The following is a 19,661-nucleotide window of genomic DNA, read 5'->3' on the forward strand; positions in this document are numbered from 1 at the left end:
CTGCTCCCTGCTCTGGCTCTGGTGAATTCTCTCACCCTCCTGCGCTTCTGACTGTACCCAGTGCTTGTATAAATAAATAAATCTTTAAAAATAAATAAATTAATTTAAAAAAACAAAAAAATAATAACTATTCTCAATTTAAAAACTATTCATTATGATATTCATTTTAAAGCTAACAAAAACATTTCATAAAAATTGAATATATGATATACGGTAAGTAAAAACATCTACAGAATTGTCTGTTTTAATTTATTCATTAGCTCTCCAGTACTACCAGCCCACTCATATCTCACATTTTGCCTCTAGATCTCTTTTACACTTTTCTGCCTCAAACATCTTTCTACCTTTCCTTAAATGGCAAACTCTTCTTATACATCCTTCATAGCTCAACAAAGTTTTTCATTTCTCTTAGGAAGATATGTCGGAAACTCATAGAGCTAAATGTGATCTCTCCTTTATGCTTCAGATAGAAGGATATCTCTTTATCTCAAAATAACATGTTACACTGCAATCATGTTTAGTGTCTAAAGGGCAGCAACCATTCACTTCTCTGCCTAAATTCCCAGTACGGTGTCTGGCACCTGGGAGGAATTCAAAAAATGTTTGATGAACTGAATTATAAGAATTATGAGATACAGTGAGAATTTTTAGGTACATATCATAACATCAAGGGTTTAGTAAAACCTGACATTTACCTTGAAGTTACAGTATTAGAGCTTAAACTACAGCTAGTGTCTGTCTTGATTCAGTATTTGGCTAAATAAAATAAGTATTCTAAATTGCTAATGGAAAATTTCAATTCTCAATAAGATTGCCACAAGGTCTGGAAACATGGATAATTTTTTTTATTACATATTTTCATGAAATAGATATCATTCTATTGTATTTTCCTTTCCAGACCACAAGGCCACCTATTTTTACATAAATACCTAAATAAGAACAGCAATATTTTAAGAGCTACCTCAATCAGGTAATTCAAATACTTATTAATGATTGATAAGTCTAGATTTTCATGAAGTAAGTTCAAAAGGCAATGGGAAACAAAGTAAGGCACAAAATTACAGGGAAAAATTCCTCTTTCTGCCATTTATACCTACCAAGTTTTCTCTAGGAAACATAGGAACTGGAGATTTATTTATCAAGCATTCATCAGAATAAAGGTAGAATTTTCTTCTAGTGTGGCAGAAGGATCCATGTTTTATTAGTGAGTTTAGAAGTAAAAGTACTAGTGTGGAGATAAGGATGATAATGATTTTCAATTTCAGGGAAAGACTACGTTCCTTCTACATATTCTACTAACAAGTTTTGTTGTTGCTCCTGTTTGTAATGTTGAAAGACAGCATAATTCAAGAATTTAATCCTTTGAAAATCACAATAGGAACTAAACTATAGTCCAGTCTAACATATACTATCCAGGCGCTGACCTCCCAGGCTGCGACCCTAGGCCTGATTTTGTGCCAAGACAGTAGGGTCTGCTGCTCCCTTCTGAAAGGGAATTAAATCCTTTAATTGTGAACCAGGAAGAAGAGATGTTGAAAAAGGAAATATGGTAGGCCAACAAACACAGTGCTTATCATTCATCAAATGGAAAATTAACTTTTTGTTACAAAATAAAGTACTATATACTTTTTACTTATAGTATCTCTGAAATACTTTTTGCTAACTATTATAATGCAAAAGGTTTATAATCCATTGAAGATTAAAGGTAAAACAACCATCTCACTATTAATATTAAAATCTTAAATACATAAAGTATAATTATACCCTATTTTGGGGAAGAAATTCCAAAGGATGAGAATGCATATAACATGTTGCATATAATTATTAAAAAAATTAGCTAGTTTTAAAATGGCATTAAAGTGGAAGGTCAAATGTATTTGAAAAAAGATAAGTCAGAGAAATTTTAAAAATTTAAGAGATTATGTCTTGAAATTTGCAAATTTACTATAACATATTTAGATAAAGATATGTACTTGTAATTTAATTTATAAGTACATTTCTCAATTGAAATATTCAAAGAAAATCCTTTGATAATAGTCTATCAGAATATAAAAAACTAAAAAAAAGCACTGAATTTTGGGCCTGACTCAGCGCAGTAGTTGAGCGCTGGGCTGCCAGGCAGCCTGCAGCCTGCAGCCTCTGCAGCACCGGTTCATTCCCAGGCTGCCTGCGAGGGTCCCACATAAAAAAAAAAAAAAAAAAAAGCACTGAATTTTGAAATCAATAGTGTGAAAACAGCAACAAAAACATCTGAAGTTTTCTCGTGTGGAAAGTAAGCAGACAATCACTGTCAATGTTTCTGACACAATAATGTAAAAGGATTTTTAAAAAGACAAGAGTCAATCAAAATCTTTTAAGAGGCAGTAAAACTAGGACCACTGCTCTCAGCTGCCAATTTTACATACAAGAAATATCTACTATAAGATATTATATATTCAATTTTAAGAATTTAAGAAGTGAAAGTGTTAAGCAATTGGTTTCCTTAATTCCTGGGTTTTAAACTATTAAACCAAGTAAATTATGATAAGGAAATTCTTTCATAATTATCAAACAGCTTCAAAACAAAGTTTTAATAATATGTTAAAATGTTTACTTAACATCAGTAAAACGCTGTTTGTGGCAGCTTCAAAAAAAAACTGCTTGATTACAAACATGCCATAAAATGCCTGCATCTTGTTAATATTCTGTCAGCTCTCCAAAGAACAATTCTAACTTAACCAAATTATAATTCACTATTCCATAAGACTAGAAGAAAGTGCAGTCATTCTGTACACACACACAAAAGAAAGGCCTTCAAATTATTACACAAATTTTACTATCCAAGCTTACGTACGTATATTGCCATGGAGATATAGCTCACCTCAATTTTAGATCCATAATTTAGGAAAATGATCTAAACTGTTAAGATATGTATCTCAAAAACTACAGCAGCTCTTTATAACAACTGCAATTATTAAAATATTCAAGAAAAGTTTTAAGACTGAGCTTTGCTCAGAGAAGAATGAAAAGGGAAGAGGTTTTAAACTGGGACACTGCCTCTAGGGACCAGCTTCCTCAAAATCACACAATTCTATGGGTATGTAGTTTAATGTTTATAAAACAAACATTTCAGAAGTTGTTGCAGCTACTTCCACAGTTCACTACGAAACTATAAAATGGTGTATCAGAGAGAAAGTAAGCTTATCCTCTTTTCCTTTAATAAAATGGTACTCCCAGACCCTAAATGCCAGCTTGCATATGCTGTCCCTGGCCTAGTCATCAGAATAGACCCAGCTGTTTCTGCGCACTTTTTCCCCAGGAGTCAAGAATTCAAAGGAGCCCCCGACATCCAACTTCACGGCAAGGTACACACGCCAGCTACGCTATTTCCTGTCACCAGGTTTGCGTTTTCAGGTCACCGGTACCACAAATGTAAACATGACGTCAGCAAAACAATCAGTGCCTGGGACACGCAAAACTAATATCACTGAAGTTCCACCAGTATGTGGCTGAGTTTTTAAATATTCCTTTTTTCTTCATGTCAATCTGCAAATTGATGGCAAGGTGCCTAGCGTCCCGCCACGGGCAAAAGATGATCAGCTCCCAGCTGCCTTGAAAATCTCTCTCAACTTCGTCTCTACTTCTTCCTACAAAGGAACCCAAGCAAACTGTGTTTCTCTACAATAAAACAAAGAACTGGGCTAAACGTCCACATCGCAGACGTCGCACAGCTGCAGGACGCGCGGGGCTCCCTGAACAAGTTTACATGGCGTCCAAGACCAGATCGCTGACCATCAGCAAAACAGCTGCAATGTGTCTTGTCTAGTCACTATTTTATTTTATTTATTTATTTATTTATTTTTAGTTTCTCACAAGCAGTAACTAAAAATCGTCCCACAAGAGGAGCACGAACGTTCTCCAGACCACAGGCAGCAGCGAGCAGGACGCGTCCCCGCGTCCAGATCCCGACCCAGGGCCCCGTGGGGTGGACGGGCGCGGCGGGCGCACGAGTGAGCGGGGCCGCGGGGTCCCCCCACCCCACCTCAGACTTGCTCCTTGCGAGGACCCCCGGCCCCCACCCGCACCCACAGTCAGCCGGAGGCTCCGCCGGAGCTCGCGACTGGCCGGAGCCGTCGGGACACCTGACAGGCCGCAGAGTCGGGTCCACCCCCGCCGAGCCGGGCGTCCGGGGGGGCCCGCGGCTGCGCCCCACGTCGCTGGGGGGCCCTCCTCGGACTCCCGCCCACGTTTGGGGGTCTCTGGACCCAGCACCGAGCGCCCTGCTTCGGAGATGAAGCCGCAGCGCCCAGCCACCCGCCCACCCCGGGGCCACGGGCGCGCGAGGGGCGACACTGACCGCTCGGGCCGCAGCCGGTCTCCCGGGGCTGCCCCTCCGAGGGGGCTCCCGTCGCGCCCCACGCCGCGGGCTCTGCAGGACGCGCGCTCCAGCTCCAGGTCGGTGCGGCGCCGGGAGCCCCGAGCCGGGCAGGACCCACTTTTACGCGTCCGTGAAACGCGCGGCGGTGGCGACCCGGCCCCGGCGAGCTGGCTCCGTTCGGGCAACCGCGGCCGAGACGGCGGCCACGGTTCACGGTTTACAGTTAAAGTTTGAAAACTGCTGCAAATGGGGGGGGGGGGGCAGGACTATGTGCTCGAGCCCAGCCCCTCTGCCCCGGGAGCCAATCACGGGCGCGGGGCGCGGGGTCGTCACGTGACGGGCGGGGAGACGCCCGCGGCCGGCGCCGGCTACGCAGAGGGTGTGGCTGGGGCCGGCCCAGTCCGAGATCACGGGGCGGGGCTGCGCAGCAGGTGGGGCGCTGGGGGAACTAACTGCGGGGTGGAGTGGGGCCAGTGTTCAAGGCGCGCAGCCACCTTCCCAGAAGCCGTCTCACTGTAGTGATTATCTGCGAGCTGGAAAGAAGGAAGCAGTTGGTCCCAGCCGCTTGCTTCGCATTCTAAATCTTGTGTGCCTGCCAAAGACCTGTTTTCTGACCTTTTGGGTCATCCATCTACTCGCCCGCAAATGGAGAGCCCCTTTTGTGACAACTGGACCTGCATCAGCCCTCGCTTGGGGATATGTTGAGCCTGGGTCTTGCTGCTCATGACTGCTCCCTCAGGGGCAGGCCGGAGGACACTGCTGCTGGGAGAGTCCAGAGTCAGAAGAGGATGAATTAATGATTTGCATATAGAGTGTTAAAGGAAAAAAAAAAAGGAATTTAGAAAACCTAAATAAGGGGAAAAGACTAATTTATAATAAAGTAAAAATCAGCAAGTAACTATAAACCAGAGACAAACTGGGGCGGATTGGGGGGGGAGAGGGAGTAGGAGCAAAACAAGGTGGGTGGGAATTGTATGGGAAAGGATAACCAAGATGAAAATGCATACATTGCGCAAAAATGAAAAATAATGTAAAAAATAATAATACAAATATTTAAAAAGGAAGGGTCAAAGCAGACCACTCAGGATCTCTTACCTCTTGGAAGAATGAAAATGTTGAAAATTCTATGCAAACTTGTTAATAATAAGATCAGTTGTGGAGTTTATTTACAATATTTGCAGAAGACTGGGGAATAGACATTGGGAGGTCAAGCATCCTCTTTCAAAAAACTTTAGCGTTCAGTCAGCATTTAAATAGGAGATTTTATTGTTTATTGTTTATTTTATTGTTTAACCAGCAAATCCCATCATCAGTTCATCCATTTGCTCTTCCATTTATCCCAAGATAAATGCATAAGCTGTTGCACTCATTAATGGCATTTGCTTGAGGGGAGCAGGCAAGTACTGGATGGACTTCTCTGCTATTGTTGTCTAAAAGTACACAAATCAATAAAACTGTTCCAGTCCTTTCATTCATGTACTCATGATGGGAACCTACAGGTATCAGAGCGACATCCTGCAGGGGAAGAGGAGGGAGAGGGATTGGTCTGACAGGGAGAGAGCAGCACAGGAACTGTGGTGATGGTGCATGGGTGCATTGGTGGAGGAAATTCTATGGGGACTACACCTGAGGGGAAAAAAAACAGCAAACCTTGTTTAAAAATGGACAATGAGGGGCCTCCCCGGTGCCGCAGTGGTTGAGCCCTGGGTTGCGAAGCTGCCCGCAGCTGCCTCTGCAGCGCAGGTTTGATCCCGGCCACGGGAGGAGGGTCCTAATGGCGCGCAGACCTCTCCTGATGCCCGCTGCTCCCCTCAGCAGTGTACTTCAGTCCTTCTGCCTTCTCTGCACCCCGCTCTGGCCCTGGTGAATTCTCTCACCCTCCCGCGCTTCTGACTGTACCCAGTGCTTGTATAAACAAACAAACAAATAAATAAATCTTAAAAAAAAAAGAACAATGATGTAAAATACATATAAATTAATTTAAAAAATTAAACAACTAAGACAAGTACATGTCAGAGGATGACACAATTTTTTTCCCAAGCACCCATGATTTACTAGGGTCTAGATTGCCAATCAAATTGCCCACCACAGTTTATGAGTATAACCTTTCAAACAAATCCAAAAGAAATGTTATGTAAGACAAGTATGTCATTTTAAATGTTCTAGCAGGTATGTTTTAAAAAGTAAAAACAGATTAAATTAAATTTTAACACTATAATTTACTTAGTATATTAAGCCAAAGACTGCTACAATTTCAACATGTAACGATATGAAAATTAATGAGATATTTTACAACCTTTATTTCATATTGGATTAAATTTATAACACATCTCAATTCAGATTCTAAATTTTCATCAGAAAGAATTGGGCTGTATATAGATAGTGTCAAATTTACTGTTGAAAAAGGAAGGTCACATCCCTAAGTTGTTTCAGACATAAAATTTTCAATAATTGGTACATCATTTTTTTCTTAATTTAAATTTAGTTAAAATAAACTGAAATGATTTTAAACAATGTGTTAAATTTAAAAATTTCAGTTATGCCAGTCAAATTTCAAGTGTTCAGTAGCTTCATGTGGTTTTGGGCACTGTTAGAAAACAAGTCTAAAGGACTAGAAAAGTGCCTTGTAATTGCTTCTGACCCTCAAATTGTTTAATGCAATAGTAGATCCAATGCATGTCCTTGCCAAATCATAGCATTGAGCAGTTTGGAATTTATGATTCAGTAGCCCAATTCTCGTTTTTTTAGAAAGGAGAAAACCTAGAATAAAATAAAGGGGCTTGAAAAAGATCACACAAGTAAGCTAGTTGTGCATATCCGTGACATAATTTATTAGGCAATATATGTATTTGGTCATGCAAATGACCAAAATATATTTCTCATACATGTTTGGTCTTCATCCCTAGTGCCTGGCTCACAACTCCTCCAGAAGACTTGGAATTTCCTAAGTGCAGAGGGTGTTAAAGGTGTTTTTGTTATGTTAATGAAGATAACTTTTGGGAAAACTCCTGTGGGTTGGGGTGGGGGCTGGGAGGGGGGGGGGAGGGATGGTTGTCAGGGAAACCAGTATGAATAAAGGGTGGGATTTCCAGACCTCCAGGGAGGAGAGAAGAGGTGGAGATGGAGTTGAATGGCCAGTAGCTAATGATTTAATCCATTGTGCCTATAAATGAAGCCTCTGTAAAAATTCAGGATGAGTGGGGTTCAGAGAGCTTCTGGGTTGGTGAACTATGAAGACTTGGGGAAAATGAGAATGGCACCTCTGGAGAGAGCATGGATTCCACCCTTTCCCCAAACCTTGCCCTATTCATCTCTTCCATCTGGCTGTTGATTTGTATCTTTTAATATCCTTTGTAATAAATGGTTAATCTAGTGAATAAAGAGGGTTCCTGTGTTCTGTGTGCCATCCTAGTAAATTAATTGAACTGAGGGTTCCCTGAGACCCTCTGATTTATAACAAGTCAGAAGCACAGATAATAATCTGGATTTGTAAGAAAAACCTGGAGTCTAAGGAGGTCATGGGAACCTGCAGTCTATAGCAGGTTGGTCAGAAGCCTGGCTGGCAACCTGGGTTTGGGGCCAGCATTTGCTATGGAATGTGCTCTTGGGAAACTCTGAGCTCTTAACCTGTGGATCTGTGGTTTTCTTAACTTGATAGTGTCAGAAATGAGTTGAATTTTCAGACACACTGTTGGCTTGTGGAGGCCTAAACACAATGCCATTGAAAGCTGGACTCCAAGACACCAACTATGCAATATATCAACAAAAATTTAGGCCTCCTGATTCTTAATCCCAAGGATTTTTCACCTAATCACATCAAAAATGCTTTAGAAAAAAAGTAAAAAGATTTTTAAAGTACATGTATTGACTATCCCAGCACTAATTTAGGGCTGAACAATTGTGCTTTCTGTTGAGCAGAAAAAAAATACATTTACATCTTAGTTGTATTTGTATAACCTGACAGAGCTAGCACCTGCTAAAATATTTAAGGCCTGCTTCCGCTATAGTTTGGCCTCTAGGTGTTTCAATCTTCAGTATACCTATCAGCTCACCCTACCACTGTTTCCTGTGCTTCACATCAACGCATCACACATCCGTCTGATCACCCCCAGAGCATCTGGCCTTATTTTTCTGCAGCTGTTCTCTCCCAGCGGTCTACCACAATTTGTTTAGGGCTATGCTTCAAAGAACTCTTTATTTGTAAATCAAAGTATTCAGAAGAAATTGTAGCAATGTAAAAAGGAACCACTACCTTTCAGCAGCAAACATGCCAAGCTCTGAGATCCTATCTCAGAAAGACCTGCACTCATGTTCAAGCTCAGCCCATTGATACTTGTGTGACTTTGGGCATCTTGTAAAATGAGGAGACAGAAGTGTGATAACGCACGTAGAACACAGTGCCCTCCATTCGCAGAAGCTATTGTTTGTGGTGCAGTCTTCCTGTGCAGGATTGCATCTGGCTTACCATGTACCTAAGACTGGTAAAATGCTTGAGGTACATTAGGCCTTAAGTGAATATTTATGAATGATTTTGTAAGATTCTGATGATTTCCCTCAAACCTTACGATTGAGAGTAGGAAAAATTATTGGAGAAAATGTGGGAAAGTCACTGGGAAGAAAAAGGAAGATTTGCGTTTCCCCCTACAGAACCTACCTAGGTAGATGCACCCATCTTCTAACTGAAGCCATGAGCCCAACAAATGGTGAGCCCCAGGACTATATGCCATAAAGCAATTAGAGAGTGACTGGTACTTAAAGGAAAGTGCAAATTGAGTAGAACAAAGAAATAAATGTAGGGTGTAAAATTGTCATTTATTTGGCTTGAGTCTACTACTTCTAACCCACAAGTCTCCTCCCATTTTACCTCCTAAGAAACTTCCCCTTTCAGTTCCATATTCCATGAATTATGACCTGTTGTCACATTCACTAGAACACTTGGCAAGTAAGAAATAGTAAAATTTCCAGGAAGCCTTCACTGAGTAAGTCTCCTTACAACAGGGAGTAATAGATTTAGATAAGGAGAGGTAAACTTTAAACCCTAACAACTCATTGTTTTGATCATTGCCTCAAACTGAAGACACGAGCATTGAGAAAGCCAATCTACTCCACTTGTGGAGTCCTTCCATGTATAAAAGTTTTGATACTGTGGGAAATAATAATATTAATGCTTATCACAATATTCCTGAGATTGAGGATACAACCTACATAAACAAAATCTCTGAGGTACTCAGTCGTCTTAATGACGACAGTTTGAGAACTAGAAAGAAAGCGAACTACTGTTCTAATCACATTGACTGGGACATTTGTCACCCTGTGGCCACCTTGTATCTTAATCCCTCCAGTGTTTGGAGTCTATGGAGTAAGTGTGCGAAACACTTGCGATCCCAGCCTCCTTTGCAGTTAGTGGAGTTCTGTCAACTACCTGCTGCCCTTATCCTTTCTAAGTCACTCAAACTTAAGACACCAGCATCGAGGCTAATCTCAATTGAGAAGGTGCAGCAGAAATGGCAGGGTGATCTGTTCTAAAAGCAGCAGTTCTAGAAGTTTCCCTATGTCTAACACTATTAATGCTGACTGCACAAGATTTGAAGTTGAATCCTGCAGTAGTAGTGTCTTCACCTGAACAATCCATGGACTTTGGGTATTGTTCCTTGTTATCTTGTTCTGATCTTTGTTCTCCAATCCAGATCTCTGAGTTACACAATATCCTTTAAGTATATTCCTCTTCAACTTCAGTTATCCAGAGATGCCTGATTACAATTAACAACTCTGACTTATATCAAAAATTGATTTCTTAATTAACTTCTGCAATTATATATCTTGACCTCTTTTGTCAGCAGCCCTCCAAAAGCAAAACAAACTTAGCCTTTGTTTTGTCTGCTATGGAAAATAAACAACTACACAAATAAATTGAAACAGCCTTTTAAAATGTTGGCCTCCAACTCTAGCTATAAATTTTTACCTCAATTTTGGAATTGTGATTTGACTATCAACTGACAGAGTGTAAGATTTTCATTGTATTACTGCCCAGTCTTGAAATTTCTATAAAACAGGCAAGAGGCTCTGAAGAGAATGACTGATGACGCCATGCCATGTGCTTAGTTCATTATAAATCATTTCAAGTAACTCTAGCCACACTGAGCCAATCAAAACAGAAATGTTCTAACACATTTGAGAGTATCTTGTTTTATAGAGTGCTTAAGAAAGGCATGAAAAGCACACTGGATTTCAAATATACCAAATTATCCAGAAAGGATTTTGGAACTGGTTCTTATTAGGTTACTTTTTGTTGCTATTTAATGTGATATATAAAATAGAATGCTTTTCTGCGTGAGTTTCTAGAGCTTGGAATTGTCATGACTTCTACAGTTTTTCAAACAAATGTTAAAATATTTCTGTTCTACTCACCTTCTTGCTTGACTTCAAAGGTGGAAAGTATGCGGGCCAGTTGGGCACTTCAAATCTTACATTTCAGGCTAAGTCCGATTATTAGGGACTTCTATTTTGACTAGCAAAAGCATCTTTTTTTTACAATTGAAATACTACCATCGATTAAGGATCCTTTGAAGTGGTGTCTTGTGATTATTTAGGAAAAACATACATAGGAAGCAACCCTTCACTTTTTCCTATCACGCCATCATGCTCTTTGTGCAGACTTGACTTTAGGGAACGTGGATCTACATTCTTGTATTTGCACAGTTAGCTTCTCATGGGAAGGCTTTGTTTATAGGAGAAGCCAACAGAAATGCACAAATCAGAACACCCACCTTGAGACAAGTTGAGAAATGCGGCAGGAGAGGTCTGCGCGCCATGTGGGACCCTCGCTGGCAGTCGGAATTGAACTGGCGCTGCAGAGGCTGCGGGCAGCTTCACAGCCCAGCACTCAACCGCTGCGCCACCTTGGAGGCCCACCATGAGATTTTTTAGCACTTTGCAGATGATTATCCTGGTTTATCAAGAGAAGCTACGTAGGATAAAATCATCTGTATTTCTTGCTGTGTCTCACTTAGAGTGTTCTTTACTTGCTACGAACAGGAAATTACAGAAATAAAGATTTGATCAGTTCCTATTACTTTGCTTTAACCAAGGTCAACAGCACATTTATGTTTGCCCAAATAAATTACACAGCTCATCAAAATAGGCTAGCTTTGTATCATTTTTAATTACCTTTAATCGTCCGGCTCTTGAGTTCTTCTTACTAGTAAACTTATCTCCACAAAGGTTGCTCTTTCAAAGTAAAAATAGGCAATGCCTTTGAGACTCTTTCCGTTACTCATTGACCTAGAAAAATCCCCTTCTGTTATCTCAGTCCTGAGCAGGTCTAAAAAGCTTCAGGGTCAGCCATGCATGCTGAATGCTGCCCAGGATCTATTAATATGAATAGCACCTGAAGTCTGTACAGCATTTGAGGGTTAATATTGAGCTTTTGCTTCTGCTATTTTATCTGTGCCTCCACAGTCCCGAGTTCACTGTAAGCAAGGTTCGAATAATCTCATTTTATAAATGAGAAAAGGGATTCTGGGAGTGGCTTTCCCTACAGAGGACAGGGCCCTATCTAGAGCAGAATATTGTAGACTCTTCTGGTCTGCCCCTAACAGGGAGAACTATCCAGAGAGCAAAATTATCTTAACTGCTTTTTCTTCTCTCCTACCTATTCCCCACTTCCCTTGAAATGTATGGGAGGCCCCACAATAGAGCAACCATGGACAGTGGGGAATCAAAGGAGAATCAGAATGTAATTTGCCAGGAAGACCAAAAGTCCAGATGGCAAGCCAGCCCGAGCCCCATGGCTATTGCATGTAAGCAACGTTAGGAGACCTGGTGTAACCCAAAAAATTGGTGTTTACATCTCCCCAACTGATTGGCTCATACTTACTTCCCAATGCTGCATGGATTTCCTGAGGCAGTTTTAGGTGGGGATTTAGAAAAATCAAGCATGATGTATCAACTAAAATGATAACATTTAGCTCAGACATGAGAATTCCAAACCAATAGCTAAGGTTTGCAGAAAATATTTCATGAGTGTACCTGTGTTTAATAGTGGATATTTCTGTAGAGAGACTTCCTAAATATGAATACACAGGATGGATATTTTTGCAGTGAAGTGACAGCAATATTCTAAGTAAAGCATGGCAATACTTTTCTTGTGCAAGATGCCCTATATATGTCATTTCATTGAATTCTTGAAACACAGTTGTGAGGTAACCATTATTATTCCTTTTTCTCAGAAAACTCTGGGCCAGAGAATTTGAGTGACCTACTCGAGGTTTTATAGCCAGACACGGATATAGAATTCAGATAACAAATCCCACATCCTGTTCAGTAAATTGCATTATATCCAAAGTAGTATGTTACCTGCTTTTTAATTTTTGTTTTTGTCCTATTTCCATCCCTCATTATACAAGTGACTTTGTGTTATGATAGTAGAAAACTACTTATCTAGCAATCTAATTTCGAAAGAACAGGAAGTATGCAAAAACTCTTCAGAGAAACAGAATAAATGTGTATGCAGGAAGATTCTCATTGCAGGTGATCATGTCTTTTATGTATAGTCTATAATTGTAATCGATGTTAAAAGACTTCAATGACCGGCTACTGCAGGAACTTTCTGATCTTCCAGTGGCGGGCTGTACCTCCACCTTCAGTTTTCACCTTAAATGTTACTCCCTCTGAAATGCTGTTCATTACTGTCATGTTCATTACTCCCCAGTTCTTCATAACACTTGTTTTTTTATCATAATTCATAATTATGGATTTATTTGTTTAGTGCATGTCTTCCCCATAAGACTGTAAACAATCTAAAGAGAAGAAACTTGATTGCTTCATTCAGCATGACTTCCCCAGTGTCTGTCCTGCTGTTTGGCACAAAGTAGCAATTCAGTAATGTTGGTTGCATCAAAGGATGGAGAGGAATGGATGGATGGAAGGGTGGATGGGTGGAATGATAGACACAGTCAAGTGATTCATCCTCAAAAGAGTTTCAAAAGGGATCTGAGGAATTAAGTGATTTTAGTTATCTGATCTAGGGAAGGCTGAATTGCTTTTTGTTTGGTTAGTCACCCTTTCCCTACCAAATAAACCTAAGATCTGGTGGCTTTCCAAAGACAGTATATTGCGAGCCAGTCTACCTGGACAGAAGGGGAAAGGGAAGTAAATACTAAGCACTTGCCAAGTTCAAAGCAACATGCTAGATACATGTTATCTCATTTAACATAAAAAGCACTGTATGAAAAAGGAATTATCCCTAATTTTACAAATTAAAATAACCAGACTCAGACTGATGAGGTTGACCAACAAGTAAGTGGTGGTGGAGCCAGGATATGGGACTAGATTTGTTATATTTTAAAGGTTGGATTTATTTTATTTAAAGCAAATTCACTTTTAGGTTTTTTTTCCTCTTTGGTGAGAGCCATAGGGGCCTATTGCAGAGGGGTGAATAAGGCTTCTTCCAAGTCAGTCCATGTTCTGAACACCAGAGCAGGACTCTTTCAGGTAGGACAGTGGCCTCTTTATGTGGGAGGTCAGATGTCAAACAATCACTATCACCAGCATCCTATTTTGAGCACTTTCCATGTGCCACACTGTTCCATGCTATATAGAATGTAGTAGCTAGGAATACTGGTTGTAAATATCAAAATGCAACCTATCAATAGATTCATTTATTTAAAGGAGAGTTCTTTATTCTGAGATTGCCCTTATCTTCATGTGGGTATTAAAATTTGTGACTTTTTATATAGTAATGATAAGAGTAGATGATAATTACGAGTTGCTATTAATAGACGTTCCTTTTAACCGCATGTGAAGTCCATAGGCTAACTTATTTCCCTGCTACTGCCAACCAAATTTCTCCTTTTAGGTTGTGTATGGGATTGAATTTTATGATCACATGACACCACCAGGCGGGAAAATCACTGCTTCACATAGTTCTCAAAACATGAGCATTTTCATTGTTTTAAATCAAGTTATTTTTATTGTAAATTGGCTTACAACGGTGTATGTATTTTAAGGTATAGGTTCATAATTCTTCAAATAAATGTTATCACACCATGCTTACTGCTAAACCATTAATAATCCTGCGCCATAATCAATTGAGCTTTCTGTCCCCTTAGACTCCCTCTTCCCATTCTTTCCTCTTGGTAAACTCATTTCTGTAGTCAGATTTCAAGGTGTTTTTTTTTTTTAATTGGTATTGTCTGATCCTTTGCTTAGTTTCTTTATATTCCACATACAAGTTAAATATAAATATTATTTGGTTTTATGTCTTCTGATTCTGACTCATTTTGCTTAGTATAATCTCCTTCGGTTCCACCCATGTTGTTGCAAAAGCCAAGATTTCATCTTTTTTATAGCTGAGTAGTATTCCATCATGTATGCATGTGTGTATGTGTGTGTATATATACATATATATATTACATCTTTTTAATATTCTCATCTATCATTGAGCATGTAGGTTTTTCCCATGACTTTGCCTTGGCTGTTGGAAACAGTACTGCAATGAATATAAGAATATATGTATCCCTTTGAGTTAGTGTTTTTGCATTCTTTGGAGTGAAATTGCTGGATCTTATGGTATGTCTATTTTTAATACTTTGAGAAACCTCCATACTCTCTTTTTCTTCTAGTTTGTTGCTTATATATAGGAATGAACTAATTTTTATATATTGATTTTGTAGTCTCTTACTTTACTGTATTCATTTGTTTTTTCTAATAATTTTTTAGTGGAATCCTTTGATTCAGGAATAGCCCACAAGTTCTCACCAACAACTACTTTTATTGCTTTACCAAGAATGCTAGTAAGCCTGTATGATATTCCTGCATGAATATTAACTAAGATCATACTTTTTCCATTCCAGGATCCTATCAAGTAGGATTACACCGTACATTTAAATACTGTGTCTCATTAAACTCCATGTGACTGTTACTTTTTCTTAGACCTTTCTTGTTTTGATGACCTTGATAGTTTTGAGAGATTATAGGTAGGTATTTTGTAGAATGTTCCTCTCTTGGAATTTGTCTGATGTTTTTCTCATAGTTGAACTGGGTATAAATTTTGGGAGGAAGATCACTGCAGTAAAATGCCATTTTTATCACAGCATGTCACGTATACAGGCTATCCACAGGATATAGGACCACTGATGATGGCCTTGATAACCTCGCCAAGGTAATGTTTGTCACTTACCTTATAGTGAAATGTTTTTTCACTATAAAGTTCTTCCCCCCTTTCCTTCTGTACTGTACTATTCCCTTTGACATATTCCTGTGGGGTAAGCCCTTTTTTAAAAGTACCTCCATACTTTTAGCACTCTAAGATACTCCAGGCTTACTTTGTATATTTCCTAGAATCAGTCATCTCTCTATCTTAACTTTGGATCTCAACTCATGGAAGGCCAAAGTCAGCGAGGAAATGTTATTGACTAGCATATACATGTATAACCATGACACTCAAACCAAAGGATCTGTACACACACTCTACCACAAAACTATTGGCATTCCTACTTAATTCCAAGATTCAGACAGCCTATTATCTTCTTCCTCCTTAAACATCGTTACAAGTGACATAACAGACAGGATAATTGCAGACGAGAGAAAACCAACCTAAGCATTTTAGCTCCAAATTATTGGTAATATTGTATGAGGAGGAAACTCTGATGACATAGAAATTGATTTTCAAACCAGTGAGTGCACATCCCGGGCACAAAGTATCTGACTGAGCAATAGGCACAAAGAGATATCTTACATCAAATTTCTTTAATATATGGGGAAAATGGAGGACCAGTTGTTATTAAAGCTAATAGAGGAAACTATTTTCAAATTAAAACCAAGCTTGTTAATATATGAAAGTTTTACGTATAAGTAAATGAAACTTACAAATAATTTTATATGGTAAGCCTGGCTTCAAGCTACATTTTCCTATATGGACAGTCTTCAATCACATCAGTGGTTTGATGCAAAATTTAAAGATGTTGACATAGTTTCTGAATTTCTCTTGATGAATCAGAAGTTTTTTCAACATTAGACCTGAATTTCATGTGGTCAAAATCTGCTGGAGCAAAATACTAGACTGTGACCTTTAGGTAAGACTCACTACTCTCTCTTGCTCACTCCTAGCTAGTTTCACTCATTAAATGCCTACTTGGCTCCCATAGGCTTGTGGATATGTCCTTCTTAGTGACACATTGGTGATTATGTTGGCGTGTATGGTGGTGGCAGGGGTGGTACGCATATGTTTGTCAAGTAAGCCTTCTACGAAGATTACTTAACAAATAGTCTCAACCCATGTGAGTTAAAAGGCTATGATTTCCATTTTTGAAAAGATTGACTGATGGCTTACCAAATAGTAAAATATTCTTGTAGGGATAAACAAAATAAATTCCTATCTGTAAACACCATGAAGAGAGAAGCCTGTATGCACAAAGCTGTGTACTAATCCCATGAAACTTTAATCTTACTCCAGTTTTTTCCTCCCCAAATGTATCACAGAAAAGTCATAATGTATTTTTTAAAGAAGATTTATTTTTGATTAAGTGATTTCATGATGCAACATGGTTTTAAACAAAAATAGAGATCAGTATGAAAATAAAACAAATTGTACACATTAAAATATCTTTCCCTCAAAGCATTTTGGAATCATAAAAAAATACAACACAAAAGTCAGGGGCTCAGGTGAGGATAAGAATACAGACTTTTCAGAAAACAAACAACTACTCTCCATTTCAGAGTATCAGGCTCCATTTAATACCACCGATGAATCATTTCTAGGATGACAATAATCTGCATTATTTGCTTTGAAAAAGAGTTGAAATTTAAATATCAAGTGAAATGAGAGTAGTATAATCTTAATGCCAATAGCAAATACCTCCATTTTTATTCTCTATTAAATATCACATTGAATAAATATGAAGCTTAAATCAATGCAACAAAAATAGAAATGCTGTAGTAAATACAATGAGTGGAATTGGTGAAAAGAAATGGAAAGGCTTAAAAAATACACCACCTGTGCTCTACTGAAATCTTAGAAATAAATATTTTTATATAGGCTTAATATTAAAAAGTAAGCATTATTATAAAAATTAGATTAATACTTTCAGTAAGAGGCAAAGAGAGATGCATGTATTTTTTATTTATTTATTTTGGAATGCCTGCATCCCTGTTATAAAAACATGTCATCTTATGCACTTTCTAGCTTATTAACAGTCCCAAATTTTATTTATGATATTATCATATAAATAAAAATAGGTTGTAACTACATCTTTCAGAGTATTAGGGTCCTAAAAGAACATTCAGGACTATGTATTTCTTGGTTAATCCTTCCAAGATATTTCTTGAACATTATCCATCCTTTTGTATAGAAGGTGACAGTAAGCAGTTTACTGATGGTTCTTTACTTGCATCAGTAATAGCTGATTCACTTTGAATCATACAACACACCTATCAACAATCCTCAGGGTTGTGATATCTTAAAAGTACATTGGATGGAAAGATATCACCTGCCCAAGGCCACTAGACATAAAAATCATTTATATAAACTTAATTTTCCTGTGTTCCCCAGAAACCATACAACTAGGGCCATCCTATTCTGATAAACTGACCATGAAAGCCAAATCAACTATCTTGCAGATTAAATCTAAGCAAATGCATTTTTGATCTTGATTAACTTCCTGAATGGAAACACTGATTAGGTTTCCATTTGCAATTCAGTAACCTAATTCTTAGGTTTTTAGAAACCTAGGAAACATCTTAGAAACCATGAAAATGTCTCTAAAGCTGCTCTAACGTCAAAGAATGTCTGCTAAAAACACATCAAACATAACAAATGTCAAGCACCACCCTTTCTTTTGTTTCCTATACAAAGTTCAATAACAGTAACAATTTTTAAGTTTAAAAAATATCCACAACATAGTTAAGTGTGAAATTGCCCAATCTTCCAATTAAGCTATTTTAGCTTTAATACTTTTGGGGCTAAATTCTATTTTGCAATACAGAAAATGTTACCAACCTACTAAAGTTATAATCTGAGGGTATTTTCCACTAGGTCGATTATCAAGCAGTGCCCTCTTATGTAGCTGGGCATTCTTTTTCTCAAAGTCAGAAATCAAATGGTGGTATATGTTCTTACCCTCCCCCTCTTCCCACAAGCAAGCCCTAAAATGATCCTTTCATTCTTGTTTTAACTCTCCTTTTGCCACAGTCCTGTAGTAACCCTTGCTTCAGCCCTTCTGGCCCAGACTGCTATGATATGGGTAGCACCACACTCATCATGTTCTTTGTGCCAGCTCCCTGGAAGGCACTGACCACTCTCCAACCTTGGCGATCAATCAACAATTAACATTACATTCTTGGAGCTACAGAGCTCTTCCACCTTTTTTTTTTTTTTATCACTCTTTTAGGGAGCAGTGGTTACCCTTAAAGTCCCAGTTTAGCAAGTTTTAATGTCTCTGACATCCCCTTGCTCCATGTTAGAAAAACAATTCTATCTGGAAAACAATCAAACTAGCGTGATAATAGGTTTTGCAAAATTAGAATCTAAGTGAAAGTGACAATTTTCATCTACTTAAACTCAAATTTCATGGAAGTAAGGTGTCTAAGATGTAGAGTGTTTTCACTCATCAACTAAATGGGAAAGCAGATAAGGGATAGTAAAGGGCCTGAAAGCAGACTCAAGTTTTGGAGAATAGACTACATTCTTTATTTGCTTATTTTTCACTATACAGGTTATAGGATCTTTTAATGGCGGCATAGCATCATTTTACCTGTCTTGGGATTTTCCTAAAGAGGGTCAAATTGGAAAATGTTTACTTTGTTAGAATGATTATGAATATAATTTGTGCAGAGGGAAAAAAAAAGATGTCTGGATGAATGTGAGAAGGACAAAGAGGTCAAGAGAACCTCTTTTTGGTTCTTTTGTCCACGTCACTAGAACTCAGCTATCAGGGCTTTCTAGATCCATCCTTATTAAAATTTTAAAAATAACACAAGGCTTCTGATTAAAGTGCTTTTTCACTATCTTGTTTCCACATATTTGAGAAAACTAAACTAGTATACTACATAAATCCAGCAAATTAATCAAACTTTGCATTGTTTTTAATTTTTCGAAACAAGTTTTCAAATGCAACTTAAGTCCATGGTGGAGTTTTTCCATGCTTTTACTCATTTCTTTATAGACTCTTGAGAAGGAATCACATTTAAAGTATGTTTCACTGAAAAGCGAGAGTTTGAGTATATGAAGCATCTTTGCAAGTTCACTGAAATATGATGGTGGAAACATTAGTATCCACATTTCTCCAGAATGAAACCTAGAATTTTA

This window comes from Talpa europaea (assembly GCF_964194135.1).
Source record: "Talpa europaea genome assembly, chromosome: 1".
Lineage (NCBI taxonomy): Eukaryota > Metazoa > Chordata > Mammalia > Eulipotyphla > Talpidae > Talpa > Talpa europaea.